The following is a 16,561-nucleotide window of genomic DNA, read 5'->3' on the forward strand; positions in this document are numbered from 1 at the left end:
TACTTTCATATTTCAACCCAGTGCATGTGTGCATTTCACTTCACTCTGTGCAGTCTTTGCATGGTATTTGCAATATGGTACTTGAAAGTCCTTCAAAATTGCTAACAATTTTAAGTTTATAGAAATGCCTTGTTTTTTACACGGTGTACTAAGTATAGGAGAGAGGTTTGTAAGCGATAGGGGACAGTAGTAGATGGGGAAAAATGTTCTACTTGCAAATTAAAAGCACAATGCCAAGAAATCGGGAGACCCTCAGAGGGAGATGTCACCAGACCAATCGGGAGCGCTTACTTTTCTCATACGATTACATTGCAAGTAGCATTAATGTAGCCTGTACACAGTACACAACTCTGACATTTTCACATACAAAATTGAGTTCCGCCCTAAATAGGCATGCTTGCAACATATGTATAGGTTATGCGGAAGACAGTAAGCAGTTGTGTGGTTTGTCAATGATAAATCGGACATCTTGCACTTAAAAGGGGGAGCATTGGTTTGTATTGCCTATGCACATTTAGCGGCATTAATTTGTATAAATAAAATCATAAGGATTGCACATGTTCTCTGATTACAATATACATACCTGTATTATATACTCATGCATGTGCACATGCATGGAGCTGTATGTAGAAATTCGCAATACTTGCACAGTAGCTTGTGAAGTAGGTGCTTTGCAATGATATGCAACTTCCATTCAGAATCATCGACAGTAATTTTGAAGTGCGCAATGTTGATGACGGAGTTAGAATTAGCTTATTCAATGTGATTGGTGGATGGTTGTGTGACTGCTTAGTTGTGTCCAATGAGGGACTCGACTTGCTGCCGCTGCGGAAAGGGTGGAAGGACTGGGTAAGAGTTACGTGCCGCACATAGGCAACCCTTGTCCGCAGGTAGGGCGTGGCACATACGGGTTTCTACAGCAAATATTTACTATTTATTTCCTGCATGTAAAGGGGACTGTAGGCATCAGCCAATCAAATGTTCATATTACTCTTTTGTGTCGAAAGACGGTGCGTACACTGAAGATGGCAGAGGAGGAGAGGGTCAGGGTTTTGGTGCTTGGAGGCATTTTTGTGCATGGCTTAAAACACTATGCCGAGAGTATGCATGTGGCACACCATTTCGATGTGAGAGGAGTGGAGGTGGTGTGGAGCGCTGACACTGATGCCAATGCTGCAGCAATTCTGCAAGTTTGCAGAGACATGCATACAATGACCACTCCTCATTTGGTAATTTTGCACTACAGTGATTCCCATTTGGGATATATGAGTTCACGTCCTTTGTTTGCAAATTTGGCACAGTTGGTTGAAGCACTAATGACCATCTTCCCAACAACGAAAGTAATTTTTTCTGCTTTACTTCCTAGAGTAAAATGGGACAACAGTTCTGTTTTCCGTCCAGATCAGAGTATTGGGAGGGGTATCATCAATTGCGGCATACGTGCATTCATGTTACGAGCTGGTATGTTTTTTTGCAGCCACGATAACATTTCTTCAAGCAATGCAGATTATTTTGAAGCAGATGGTGTTACGCTATCTTCTTTGGGAAATGCGATGTTCTTTTGGAACGTAAGGCTTGCTTTAGAGAAGGTTCAGTAATGGTTGTAGGAGTAAAGCAAGGACAAAAAATACAAAAAAATAAATAAAATAACAGATGTCTGTACGGTATCTGGCCAAAAATATTAAAAAAACGGCTCGTTTCAGAGCCCACCTTAAAGAGGAAAAAGGGGAATAACACTGTAATGTACCGTTGTCACACTCTGATCCTATACATGTCCGCGAACATGGAGGTACTTTGCAGCCAGCGCAATATCACCAACGGGAATTCAGGGGTGGAGACGCATGCAAATGAGAATGAGCGGAGCTAGGGATTGGTCCATAAAGTTCAATAGGTGTGTTCTGAATGGCGCACTTTAGTAAGATCATCTTCTCCCTGACAGGAGACCACACAGCCATGGCTTTCCATGCTTGAAAACAGATTATCAGGATTTTGGGAGACTCATGGATACATTGGTTGAAGGTAGGTACATGCAGAAAGCTGCAGTTTATCTGCAGATCTCGGATTTCCTCATGTGGAAGTGCACTAGCATGGCGTGCATGGCATGAGGTGGCTGGACGTGGTACCTCTCTGTGTTAGTTTACTGACAGAGCGTCCTCCAGATATACTTATCATTCATTGCGGAGGAAACAGTTTAGGCCATGTCTCTGGAATTTCTTTGCAATTTGCAATGAAGGAAGGACTTGCGAAGCTCGTGGACATGTTTCCAAATTGTCAAATACTTTTTTCCCGTATTGCACAAAGACAAATATGGCTGCGTTCTTCTGCTTTTGGTCCACAAATGGAGAAAGCGAGACACAATTTGAATAAGGCTGTTTGTGCCTTTTCAAGAGATGTTGGCATGTCCTCCTTTCACAATGAAAACATTTTGTTTCTCAGCTCTTTCATTTTCCGCAGAGATGGAGTCCACCTCACATATGCTGGCAATCAGATTTTTCTTCACAATGTACAAAATGCATTGCGACCTCTTTTGAATTCACACTAACCTATCTGACAATCCGTTTTCTCCAATCCACAGTTTTTGACCCTCACAACACACCACCGAAAGGCTCTTTTCAGAGCCACCACTTACTCCCAGCGTACACTTCATTGTGTTTGCTCCGCTTGCACCGTCCCTTTTTTCCCCTACGACTCTCTGCAAACTTTTCCACCACTCTGCGGGGGTCTACGACGTCACTTCATAGTTCTATCTTTAAACTGAGGAAGGGGGCTCTGAAAAGAGCGTTTTCTGTCATTTTTGTTGTTTTCACGTTTATTGCTTCACAGCACACAACACACTAGGAGAAGAGGCAAAAGGAGGGTAACGAAGGGACACCAGCCACGGGGATAAGAAAGGGCAAGTGAACAGAGAAAGATATAGAGTGAGCTTTATTTAGGTAAGGACCAAATCTTCTGGTGCTCTGTGACCGTAGCCTCAAAAGCACTTCAAAAACTCTCCCCCTTGCAGAGTACTGCGTCACTATACTTGCACACTATTGTCACCTTTGAAAGGTAAGGGTAAACAGCATTGCGAATGGCTTGTGAGGCAGCTGGAGGGAGGCGCTCCCCCACAGGAGTGTCTCTTGTGGTGGGAGGATCGAACACAGAGGATGCTGTGGAGAAACCCAATCGACTAAGCTCTTCACATGGCACCACCTTGCGAATGTCCGCAGTGTGGAACGAAGTGAGGTGTGGCTTCATGGTTGTCGTACCAAAGCTGTACGAACCAAGTCTAGCGCGACTCAGCACCACCTCGCACTGGTTACACTTCACCAGGTTCGCACGTGCTTTTGGTACGTTCCCATAAACAGAAAACAACCGCCACACCCACGACTCCCGGCGAGTGCTCCTAGTGCTGAGTTCCTCCACTTCATTCTCTTCCTCCTCTTCTTCCTCGCTCACTACATCCTCACACATATATCTCTCTGCAGGCCCTTGGGTAGGTGGTGGTGGTGGCGGGTTTGGGGGTGGTGCATAGGCTAATGAACCAACAGCAGCCATGGAAGCCATATCGATTAGTTTCCTTTTGGTCACTACAGCAGTAAAGTGAGTACACCTCAATCTTCTATAACTAGAAGGACGATGAAGATGCGCTCGGGGGTATGGCCATTTGTAGGGGTGGAGGGTTGTGCCTCGTGACCATCTTCATCACTGCAAAGCAGTACAAAAATTTTACACACCAAGTCCTCAGGTCAGCTATTGTCTGGGATATGTGAAATTATATTTTTACACTCTACAATACTTTGCCTTGTGTCCACACGCTCAGCTTGGGTGCGGTCACATGATGACGTCCTGAACACATCCATGCCAGAAATGGAAGTCCGCTGGAAAGCAAATGCAGAGTACCAAACGTGCGCATGCGCGCAAGTGTCCTACGGACAGTGTTCGGGTTCTCAAACTAATTCAAAGTGCAACACAAGTGTGACAGACAGTTAGGGACAGGCGCGATGTTCCCTTTACTTACGGTTATACTGCGCATGTGCATACATGATATGTTCACTGTATGGATAGTTCCAATGTCCTTAGGACAACTCCATTTTGTTTGCCTACGAACTTGCCGGCCACCGCGCCTGATCTATGGTCGGCACCATTCTGGCTGCGCCCGATACGCACAGGTATACTGTCCTTCACACACTCCCATTTTGATAATTTACAGCCATCCCAGACATCTGGTGTGTTCTACGAACATGTTTAATCTCGTTTACAAGCGGTACGGCGAGGCATAATGTCCTTAGGATGCCCCTTTCTGTTTATGTACGCACAACTTCAACAGATGGTGCAATCAAACATCAAGTCCATCTTACTTGACATTAGTAAGGGTAGGTGTACTGCCTTTACAGCACCCACATTCCATTCATTACGGATAGGTCGAACAGGTGCGCTGTTCGCGAACATTTTAAGTCTTTTAAAAAATAAATGTTTTACTCACACTCTTTCACTACAACTACTGTACAAAAACATTCCAAACACACACTTTAATCCAAAGAAATAGCAGTGGAAGCGGACACTGACAAAAATATGGGGGAATATGGGGGGAATTAGGATTCAACAGGCTGGTTATGAGGAGAAGGTTTGTGAGGGGAAGAAGGGATGATATTTCGTCAAAATGTCTATTTTCCTCCTGAAGGTTTGGGAAAGGTTCATTACGGAATGGAGAAGCGGGGCAGGTACAGGTGGTGCAATGGTAACAAACTTTTCCTCTCACACAGTCCTCCACAAACTCCCGTAAACTTTTAAAATTCTCGTTCAATATGTCAATTTTCTGCTCAATCCTTTTTATCCTATCTTCTTCTGTCTCGTTTGTTGCCCTTTCTTCTTTTCTTTCCTGGCCTGTTCAAAAACAAATATACATATGTTAAATGCCAATAAAATACTGGTAATTATTTTGCATATGTAGAGCAATGTGTACCATTATTGTCGCTGTCTTCAGACATTTCCCCATGCAGAAAATTCTCCTCCAGCCACTCCAAAGTACTAGCCATTTCTGAGCCAAAACAACAGAAAGAAAATATTATTTCTGCACCACATACCCCAAAAAACACACATATACAAAAAAATGACCTCCACTCACTCTTTTGATGTAATCTCCCTTCTTCCTACTGCGTCCGTCCACTATCGTTCCAGGCTGCCGAGTTTCTGTGAAGTGATTACGATGGAGGCATCCTTTTTTTTTTGTTTTTTTTTTAGTTTAATGGTACCATCCATTTCATTCTACATGTTTATTAAATGTGTCCTTTTATTTTCACATCTTCAGGTTTCTATAATTACTTATTACTACTGATAATATCTTTATGTCCTTCGACTACATTGTACACTTTTTGTGTAAGACAATAGTACATTTTCAGATACCCCCCGCCTCTTTGGGTAATGTTGACCCTCTCCACCCCCGTCCACAAACAGGCGCTCAGTCCATCCCTTTCTATTATCAATAGGGAGGGGGTTCTGTATGTTCTATGTTAACTGTATATCAAGTACGTAGATTATACTACTTATCTCCCAAAATCACATCATCACAGTGCATATTCCACACAACACCTTCATTGACATACTGTCATGATTAAGTTCCCCTTCCAAAAACCTGTACAATTCACTACAAAAAAAACTTTGTTAAGGGGACGTTATGGTTAAGTTGCCCTACCAAAAACCGGTGCAGTTCACTAAAAAAAATAATTTCAACCTCCCCTTTATGGTTTAAATTAAAACCGGAAAACCCCTGAAATTTGACAGTTATGGTAACCTAAGCCCCCAAACCTGCCACCGCCCCTGTGCACTGCTAACACTAACACCCAGACCATGAAAGATGTCATCTCAAATGTCACTGATGACATCACTGACGACATCACATGTTCAGTCCCTTTGTTTTCGTTCCCTGCCATACATATATATGTACATTCAGTAAAAAAACCTTGTTAAAGGAATGTTTATATTTCACAGCGAAACCAAAAAACACTGCTCATTCCCCTATTATGGTAAGCTAAGCAACCATAACTCGCACCATCTATGCGTATTCCTAAGACTAACACCCAGGACATCAAAGATGACATCACAAACATCATTGATGACATCACTCACAACATCTCATGTCTGCCTCACTTATTTTTGTGCATTGACAAATGTGGGCCAGGTGGTTTTATTCACTGAAAATCACAATATAAAAATTGAAAAGGTACTGTATATCTAAACGTTACCCTTGCCGTGTCTTCTTAAAGTACTTTCCTTAGGGTCTGCTCTCAGCTCATGATGCACATGCATGGGGCAATAGCAGGCCTCAACCACACAATTAATTTGTCTACAGGAAGATAAACTTTCTCATGATGCTGTTTCTTTCTTCCTTTCTTCAATTTCCCTGTATGTGCCTCTCGTTTATATGCATTGGGTCTTCATATGTATTTTTTGTACTAGCACAAGTGTGTATTAAGTCATGATTTGTTAGCTAGTTATTACATGTTTAACATTACACAATCACCCCTGACATCTTGCTCCCAAGATAATAGAAAGCTTCCCTTGCAGGTAGGGACTTTTCATCAACATTCTTTTCACATGTAATGTCATCAGTGATGTCATCAATGATGTTTGTGATGTCATCTTAGATGTCCTGGGTGTTAGTTTTAGCAATGCGCGTAGATGGTGTGAGTTATGGTTTCTTAGCTTACCATAATGGGGGAATGAGCAGTGTTTTTTGGTTTCGCTGTGATGTATAACATTCCTTTAACAAATTTTTTTTTACTTTTTTTACTGAATGTATATATATATATATATATATATATACATATATATATATATGGCAGGCAACGAAAACAAAGGCACTGAACATGTGATGTCATCAGTGACATTTGAGATGACATCTTTCATGGTCTGGGTGTTAGTGTTAGCAGTGCACAGGGGCGGTGGCAGGTTTGGGGGCTTAGGTTACCATAACTGTCGAAGTTCAGGGGTTTTTTGGTTTTAAATTGAACCATAAAGGGGAGGTTGAAATCATTTTTTAGTGAACTGAACAGGTTATTGGTAGGGCAACTTTATATATATATATATATATATATATATATATATATATATATATATATATATATATATATATATATATATATATATATATATATATTCACTCCTGACATCTTGTTATCAACAATATAAACACAACTCCTTGTAGAGACTTTTCATCAAAATGTATTTCACGTGTTATGTCATCATCAGTGATGTCATCAATGACATTTGTGATGTCATCTTTGATGTCCTGGGTGTTAGTCTTAGCAGTGCACGGTGGTGGCACGAGTTATGGTTGCTTAGCTTACCATTACTGGCGAATTTCAGGGGTTTTTCGGTTTTACTTGGAACCATAACGTCTGTTTAACAAAGTATTTTCTTTGAATTTCATAGGTTTTTATTAGTCCAACTTAACCATAATGTCCCTTTAACAAAGTGTTTTCAGTGAATTTCAAAGCTTCATAGGTTTTTATTAGTGCACCTTAACCATAACGTCCCTTTAACAAAGTATTTTCATTGAATTTCATAGGTTTTTACCAGTGCATGCTATTTTCCTACAATTTACTAATATCATACTTAGCCAATATGGCAATATTTGTGTCCAATTTCCAAATTTTCACCTTACAACTCTGCCATTTCACACCATCTGGACTAATAATTTTGTTAAAACTTCTATACACTTCTTGCAACTATTTCAACTAGTTTTGCATCCGTAGACGTCTACGAACATCTGACTTGATAGCGGACCTTCCGGACAGTGCCACATGAACATACACTGGTGCGCGGCATGATGAAGTGTCTGACAACCCATCCACACTACACGATAAGATCTCTGCTTGGTGGACAGTTCGAAACTGCATTTTCTACTAATCTAGGAACTTCCAACTTCAGAATTTCCCTTGCACAGCTCCAACACCTATTCCTGCTCATTATCCATTAACAATCTACTACACAGTACATACTTTAAGCAAAACTGCTATTTATCTTAAAATGGCATCGGCTAATGCCATCCCTCCTCCCCAAGAGCCACCACCACTCCTGTAATCAAGGAGCATGAGAAACAGTGCCCCCAAACTTAGAAATAACACACGCGCAATATTTTTCCTTGTCCACCTACCCCTCCATATTAGTGTTTGGTTGCTCTTCCCTCATTTCCCTCCCCACCTTTCATTTTCAGCTCTCCTGCCAAAAGAAATACATCCAAAAACAACTAATGACAAATTCTTTTAGGAACCACCTTTCACAGTTAAAAAATAGAACAAAAAAAAACAAATGTATAGACTCCATCTACTTTATATTTCTCAGTAAAGTACGTAGACTAAAAAACATTTTCCAACAATTCCATTTGCATTTTGTGTTGTGCTAATGGGAATATTGTGGCATTCATCCTCTGTTCCAGGGACTGGAACGGTGGATACCGGCCCAGCAGCCCAAGGTATCAGCCCAAGCGAAGCGAGGGTGGATAACAAGGTCTCTGGACCATTATCCCCCCATTCCAGCCCTGAAATGGGGGATGAAGGCCATTAGAACCCTAGGTTCCTAAAGTGGGAACCCGGGAAGCTAAAAAAATAGGATTTTTCTTCCAACACCTGTGGCGTCCCGGTGTAGGAAGGAAAATCCTTTTCCAGGATGGCCACCATGGAAAGGGAAGGCGGGGTTCCATACAGGGCCCCTCTTCACTTTCCATAGCAGCCTGCAGAAAGCAAAAAGAGAACCCTATGACCATATTACCACAAGCACATTTTTCTTCTCTTTCAAATCTATCCTAATTTCGAATAACTTTACCACAAAGCCAGACCCAGGTGGACATGGCCACTTTAATCCTATGTTTTGTCCCTTGTGATCATGGCCAGTAGCCAGATTGTCCGGATCATGACCTTATTCCATGACCTGCACAATCTGGCCACTGCCCATGGCCACAGGCTACCCCTCAGTCACTAAAGGTATACCGCTATTTTTTGTAGCTACATTATGGCACTTGTCAAATAATAAAACACTGGCACATTTGCAAAACCATGCTTGTAGGTCCTGCCGATGCTCCTTACGCAAGTTTGCTGGAAATCCACCCATGTTTTATTTTTTCAAAAGTGTCAAATTTATGCACATACAATCGTCATATAACCTAGCCCCCACTTGACAAAATCCATTCAGACTTTACAAAAACATCTAAATCTAGATCTATAATCTTTTTGCAAACGTGTGTGTAGATTTGTCAAATGGCACCACATTTATAAGCCTTTACAATATTTTGGGATCCCCACTTGGGACCCCCACTCTAATTTTGCTCCCTCTCGACAGAAACCCACCATTTGTCATGTCATCTTTGATATCCTGGGTGTTAGTCTTAGCAGTGCACGGTGGTGGTGCGAGTTATGGTTTCTTAGCGGACATAAAACAAAGGGTGTAAAGATGTGATGGCGGCAGTGATGGTATCAATGACATGTGTGATGGCATCTTTCATGTCCGGGGTGGTAGTGGTAGCAGTGGAGAGTGCTGATGGGAAAAATGGGTGCTTAGCCTACCATAACTGCTAAATTTCAGGGGTTTTTAGATTTTACTTGTAATCATAACGCCCTTTTAACAAAGTGCTTGTACTGAATGGCATAGGTTTTTAATAGGGCAACTTAACCATAACGTCCCTTTAAGAAAGTTTTTTTTGTAGTGAATTTTGGACGTTTTTAGTAGGGCAACCTAACCATAATGTCCCTTTGACAAACGTTTTTTCAATGACTTGCATAGGTTTGCAGTACTGTAAGTGATTGATAACAGAAGTTGACCAAAATTGTTGTTGAACATTTAGAAGGATTCCAATAGTAACACATAAACATACTGTAAAGGAACATTTGACTTCACTGGCCATTTTCCTACGAATTGCAAAGTAGCATATGCTGTTGCACAGCATGGCCACATGGTACAGAACTCATACAGACTTCACAATAAGAAGTGTGAGTCCTTTATAGTGCAGAAGGACATTGTATGTTCTACGAACTTGTAACCACAACACTTCCCGTGCAGAACTCAACAGTTTTCACCACAATAGAAGCAAGAGTGCATACCGAGGTCTTTGAATCAGTAAACGTCATTACACCCTAAAAAATGGTGGATGAATAGCATTACCAATAGAGATTTGACCTCACTAACCCATGGGACCAATAAAAAGGATTTTTTATCTTCAATCGGAACTCCTCTGGCGTTCCCGTTTCAAGAAAACAAATCCTTTTTCAAGATGGCCACCATGGAAAGGGAAGGCGGGCATTTCATAGAAACTCTTTTTGCGCTTACCATTACAGCTGGCAGAAATTAGAAAAGGAAAACGTGTGACTGTAGTAGTTGAAGAACATGTCTATTTGTTCTAAAATGTGTGGTTATCAGCAACACCTTTAACAGAAAGGCAGTGCCTGGTGGATAGGGCGACTTCAATGCAATGTTTTGTCCCAACCAATAAAAGGCAGAATTTACCTCCCTCACACAGTGGTCAGTAACCACAGCTACAGCCTACCCTTCAAAGACAAAAGGGGTACCGTTGATTTGTTATGTGCATGACGACACTTGTGAAGTATTAAAACACTACCACATGTAAAACACAAAGGTGTTTGTTCGTGCGCAATGACCTTTACATAATTGTGGGAAACAAACAGTAAGTATGTTTGGCAAAAATGTGCTCACAGAAGGCAAAGGAGCAGTCTTCTATTGTGTGGAGAAAATTACAACAAACTCTGTGAAGTCAAGTGCAATAATGGCAGAAATATTGCAAGGAAGACCATTACCACTGACCTGTGCACACATTTTAGTGTAAGTGCCACAAGTTGAAAGGGGTGAAGAAATGTGTAGTGGGAAGGTATAACGAAGCATTGCTTTTCAAACGTGTCTGTAGAACAAACACTTTCACTGCAACTGATCTCATTTTTCCACTTTTAGAAAGATACCAAATCTGACAACGTAGCGTCTTCATGCAGATGTACTCTTGGTAATTGGGGCATGTAGGTGACAGAAAGTACCCTCATGGCATGAAAGCATATTAGATGGGCCTGAGCCTTGTGGGATGTTTTTACCCATGCATCCGAGCCCTACCACAAAAACTGTGCATTACTGGCATTGAAAACATCATGATGGCCAGAGCTTCCCAGAAAATGCACAGGAAAATCCATGAAGAATAGGTGCCACCCATTTTTGCCTATGTTGTGAGCACAGGAGGGCACTGCCTAAAACCACCATTGAGCTACACACAGTAGCCTGAAAACCATTGGGAATGGCAATCCTGATTGCCAAAAGCAACCCAGAACTGTGGGGAATTCATTTTCTTAAATCCCAAAAATGGTTGCATTACCAGTACTCACCACTATCAGAAAGCCGGCGTTTTAAAACCACCAGACTTTTGTGTAAAACTGAACAAATGAAACAAAACCAGACCAAGGAAAGACTTGCTAAGAGGTGAATACAATGTAAAACTATATTCTGAAATGACTTGAAGGAAGTAATTATTTAATGTGTATGTAAAAATTGTAAGTGATTTAAACTGGGAACAAAAAAATGACATGTAGCTAAAAACTGGCTTAAAGAGATTCCAATTCTGCCTGACATCTACCCCCACAGGAGTTAAAACCTGCTCAGCCACTCTTCCCCTTGCCAAAAGGAGTTGTCACCTCTCTGATTAGATTAGGGGTGGAGCAGCTACAGGGAGTTGAACAAAGGCCTGTCCTGGACTCAGGCAAATGTTATATTGGGGGCGTCGTAAAAGTGGCTTCCTCTTGGCAGAAATAGGGAGGGGCAGCCCCCTCTGAGGACAGGATGAGCTTAAAGAAAGTGGATAGACTGGTTTCTCCACCATGTGACCTGGGAAGACACACCCCTGTTGGCCAGAATATGATTTTAAGAAAGATGTATAACTCATGGTGCAGACTTGTCAAAATTATCTAAATGATACCATAATTCTTGTGATTTTTCTGTGAACATTTTGAGATGCGTTAGGACCCTGTGGTGTATTCTGGGGGGTTGCTAGCGGAAAATAGGGTCTCACTCCAAATGTCTGCATGTTAAAAATCTGACACTTCATCAATTAATGTCCTTGCGCACATGTGTGTAAATTTGGGTAAATGTCCGATATTGCAAAACCAGTTAAAAAGCGCAAAATGTTGCCATTTCTGAATGCAAGCCCCCAGGAAGGGCATAGTTTGAACAGAGTATACCTCATGTGATATGTGATGGGTGCATGTAATTTTAAACAACTGTGTATCTGTGCAATATGTATTTGAATCAAATATAGATTTGTGGGCAAACTGACCAGGGAAGGATCCTCTGACCCATAAAACCTACAGCATCACTCTGACTCACATTTCCTTCCCCTAATCAAGGAAGAGAGAAAAGCTTGACCAATGATCAGTTGAGAGAGGGGCTGGCTTAGTGATGCTGCGCACACACCCACTTTCAAAAGACATAAAAAGAGCCAATGGAAGCTAGAGAGGAGATTGAAATCCAGTTGCTGCAGAGCGTTTTGCCGGACCACACAACATCCAGAAGATACAGTTCCAGACTGACTCCAGCTACATACTCCAGAACCTAGAACTTATACTTTAGAACCTAAATCAGAGGCCTAAAACCACAAGCTGAGTTCTCTGCAGCAGGCCTCAAATCATTGCAAGCTACTCACAGCCGGGCGAGCTGCTTGAATCCCTTGCCAAGAACTTTGCCAGGACCAGTGCAGAGATCCAGGAGACGTGGAGAGACCGCTGTATCCATACAGAACAGACCAGTGCCAGACCAGACCAGACCAGACCGTGCAGAACCGCAGACCCAGAGACCAGATCACTGTGAAGTGCCGCTAGCCTGATTGATCAGATCCGTGACGAGGTCCAGTCCTTCCAAAAGATATTGTGAGTACTTAGGTCAGATTGTGACAGAAATAGGCTCTTAGTTTAAAATAATCTAATCCAAACTATTTTAATCTAACCAGAACTGCCTCCTAGAAGTTGTCACTTGTCATTTTGTAAAGCTGCACCACTGTCATTTGTCAATTCTGCAGCTGCAAAGCTGTCACCTGTCATTTTGAGTTTACTTAAAATCCGAAAAACTACCTTTATTTAATCGTCCTCATCTCTGGAACCATTTGGGGTGAACTGAATTATATTTGATTGCATTCCTAAGAACTGTGTGTGTTACTTCCATCTCCTTCCATTTCTTACATTGCATAGGGGAGGGGTGTGAATTGCCAGAGAAAAAGTGATTATTTTATCTTTTGCTAAAATCATATCAAGTATTTCTGTACTGCATTTTATTCCTCATTGCTTTTCCCTTGAAATCATAAAAGTAGTTTTGCAACTTTATCCATCCTATACTAACTCCTCATTGATTGTAAAGAAGTGTGCTAGTGCCAGATTACTCATTGTTGATCAACATCATATGTCTAAGTGTACTATCAGATATTAATTTATTATAAAGTGTGATATATATATATTGTTTAAATTCTCAAATAAACCTTTTAAACTTGCAAAACAGAACTACTTCTTGGCTCAGTGGGGTCAGGGGGATTCTAAGAGAGGGGTGTTATATAGGGGTAGTCATCCAGAACTCATGAACTGGACATAAAGATATATCAATAAGGGTTTCCATTCAGTATCCCAGACTAGGCATTGACTTAGCTGTAGTGTTGAATTGAATCTTCTTACAGCCTTACGTTGCCAAACCAAGTGGTGTGCAATCGCGTTCTGGATAACTTACCTTGGCAGCGTAAACAAATGATTCCATAATGTCTTATGTACCGTGATACGGCACCTACCAAAAAACATAGTACAACCTGCAACATAGCTTGGCACATTGTGAGGGGGAAGATGAAATGGTTAAAGAACACACTAACATGTAAAAATTAGTAAGGTACTGGTATTTCACAATGCACATTGCTAAATCATAGCCCTTTTCTCATTTGCACACAAAGCAGAACTTTGTGTCTGTGCTGCACAATGAAAATGGTAATTTTGACGGTCACGTTGATGTTTTCCCACACAGTCACCGAAATGATGTCATAATGACTTACGTACCAAGATATTGCACCTACTAAACATACTGCAACGTGCAACGTAGCATGGCAGATTGTGAAGTGGAAGAATAAATGGTTAAAAAACACACTAACATGTAAAAATTAGTAAGGTACTTTTATTTTACAATCCACATTGCTAAAGCATCACCCTTTTCTCATTTGCAAAGAAAGCAGAAGTTTGGGTCTGTGCTGCACAATGAAAATGGTAATTTTGATGGTCAAGCTGATGTTTTTCCACAGTCTCATGCGTTGGCGCCACAGTTTTTATCACACACACAGTATGCATTGGAAATACAGTATTAGGTTTCCTCTCACATTCATTGCCAAGTCGGCGTCATTCGCTGTGATGTAGTCCATCAGAAAGCATGGTATATTACTTAAATTGTTAGTGGTAATGGTGACAGTGGTGTTTAACCACACAGAAAATATGTGTTGTTCACACAGTAGTCTTATTTCTCTCACAGCGATTTACAAGGCGATGTGAAAGGCTGTGAACTATGACACCAAAAAGGATGGTATGTTGCTTCTTACTGCTACAACTGCGTATGGACATAGTGGTCCGATGCGGTCATCCCATTCAATGATGACGCACATACAACCGGTGACGAATAGCTGCACTTGATGATTGAAAAAACCGTCAAGTGGTCGCTGCAATTCATGACATTCTCAATACGGAAGGAAGTAGCTGAGGGGAATTTTTTTTTAAAAAATCTATCAATACGAAGCCTTTGTGGAAATGAAAGGTGTAACACATAACATTTCTATAATCAATTACAGTTATATGGGGAAATGTAGTGACTCCCTACTAACGGCGATAATTTACAGTCTGCATAATAGTAAGTAATGGCAGTTTGGTGTACAGGCCTAAAAAATAAGCTTACATGATATGCACCATTACAGTTTCATCGTACAGATGGTGGTAATGTGGCCTCTGAAAGTACAACGGCACAAAAAAGTGCAAATGCATTTGTAGGAAATGTTTTTATTTTTTTTGGCAGTCTAAATAATTAATGCCAGTTTGGTGTCCAGGCCTAAAAAATAAGCTTACGTGATATGCACCGGCACCATTTTGGCCTCCGCAGTCACACAGTAGGTTGTTTGCAGGAAGACGTCCTCCGGAACTGATATTTCATGTGCCTCACAAACCCTTTTGAAGCCTAACTTATCAAAGAGTATGATTTACAAACTGTGACTCCCTACATTCTTTCTATCTCTTCCCTGTACGTTAAGGTCGAAAAACAATTGACCCTTATGAGTTTTGGTACATGTGCGACCATACTTGAGCACCTATTGAAAAATAGAAATGAAGTGACCTTCACTCAGAACGCAAATACATTCTCAATTTGCAACAACATATCAGCAGTCCTTCATGAAAACCGTCACTGCCGAACGCGTGGAGAAGCGCTGTGTTTATGAAACAGTGCAGGTGGCTGCCTCAGATTCCAAACTATAGGACGCCAGTCTGACCGCAGTCTTTTTGGGTAATGCTTCTTACATACACGCAGTAAGAGCTTGTCGTACATTGCCTACCAAGTTTCACCGTACGGTATGATAATGGTAACAAAAAAGAAGCACTTTTTTACTGTGTACTGCCACATATAACTAACGCTTACCTTTCGACACAGTGTTCCATAAGGGTTTGTTTACGACGATTTTGGCGTACAACAGAAACCGAAATAACCATGGCGGCCGTATCGAAAGAATGCTACGCAGTTGACGCTGCGGCAGAACCAATCGGTGAAAGCGCAACATCTAGACGTGTAGCATGCCACAGATTAGCCAATACAAATCTTCTCCACTGAGCGAACAGCGAAGTGGGACCTCAGAGCGAACATAGATATCACTAATTTTTAGAGTGCTACTTTTTGATCGTTTTAAAGGAAACTACTGGACGATTTCTCACAAAAATTACAAAAGCATGATTTGGGGAACACGCCAATGCTGAAAAATTGGTGAGAATCCAGTGGTTTGGCCTGTAGCTGTGCACAATTCAGTCTATGGGAAAAAAGAGGTTTTGGGACACCCCCTATAACTTTGCCCCACCCTGGACGAATCCTTACCAAACTTTGGAAAAAAATACAGAGTGGCCCATACACTTTTTTTGCAAACTTTGGTAAGGATTCGTCCAGGTGGAACCAAGTTATAAGCCGCCCAAAAAGTGCTCTTCCTATGGAAACAGCAACTTAACCATAACTACATGGCCATGTAATATATATAACACCCCCTCCTACAATACTACCACTGTGCAGCACCTCTGCGACATGGTAGCTAGCATTGCAGTAAACCACCAGTACCTAATTATTCTTTGGGACTTCAATATCTGGTTTGAGGGGTATTGGAGGGCATGGCTGAGCATCAGGAGCATTGGATGTAAAAGCTCCAAGCTCTGCACAGACAGCCCTTTACATCCTGCAGAAATACTTAAGGACCCCCAGTCCAACCCCCCATGCCGTTTCATTGGTTGTGGAGGTGACTCGCAGCTGGGAGTGAATTTTCTGTCCGCGGGAGAGT

Source organism: Ambystoma mexicanum, chromosome 13 (assembly GCF_040938575.1).
Source record: "Ambystoma mexicanum isolate Mex_15411 chromosome 13, UKY_AmexF1_1, whole genome shotgun sequence".
NCBI lineage: Eukaryota > Metazoa > Chordata > Amphibia > Caudata > Ambystomatidae > Ambystoma > Ambystoma mexicanum.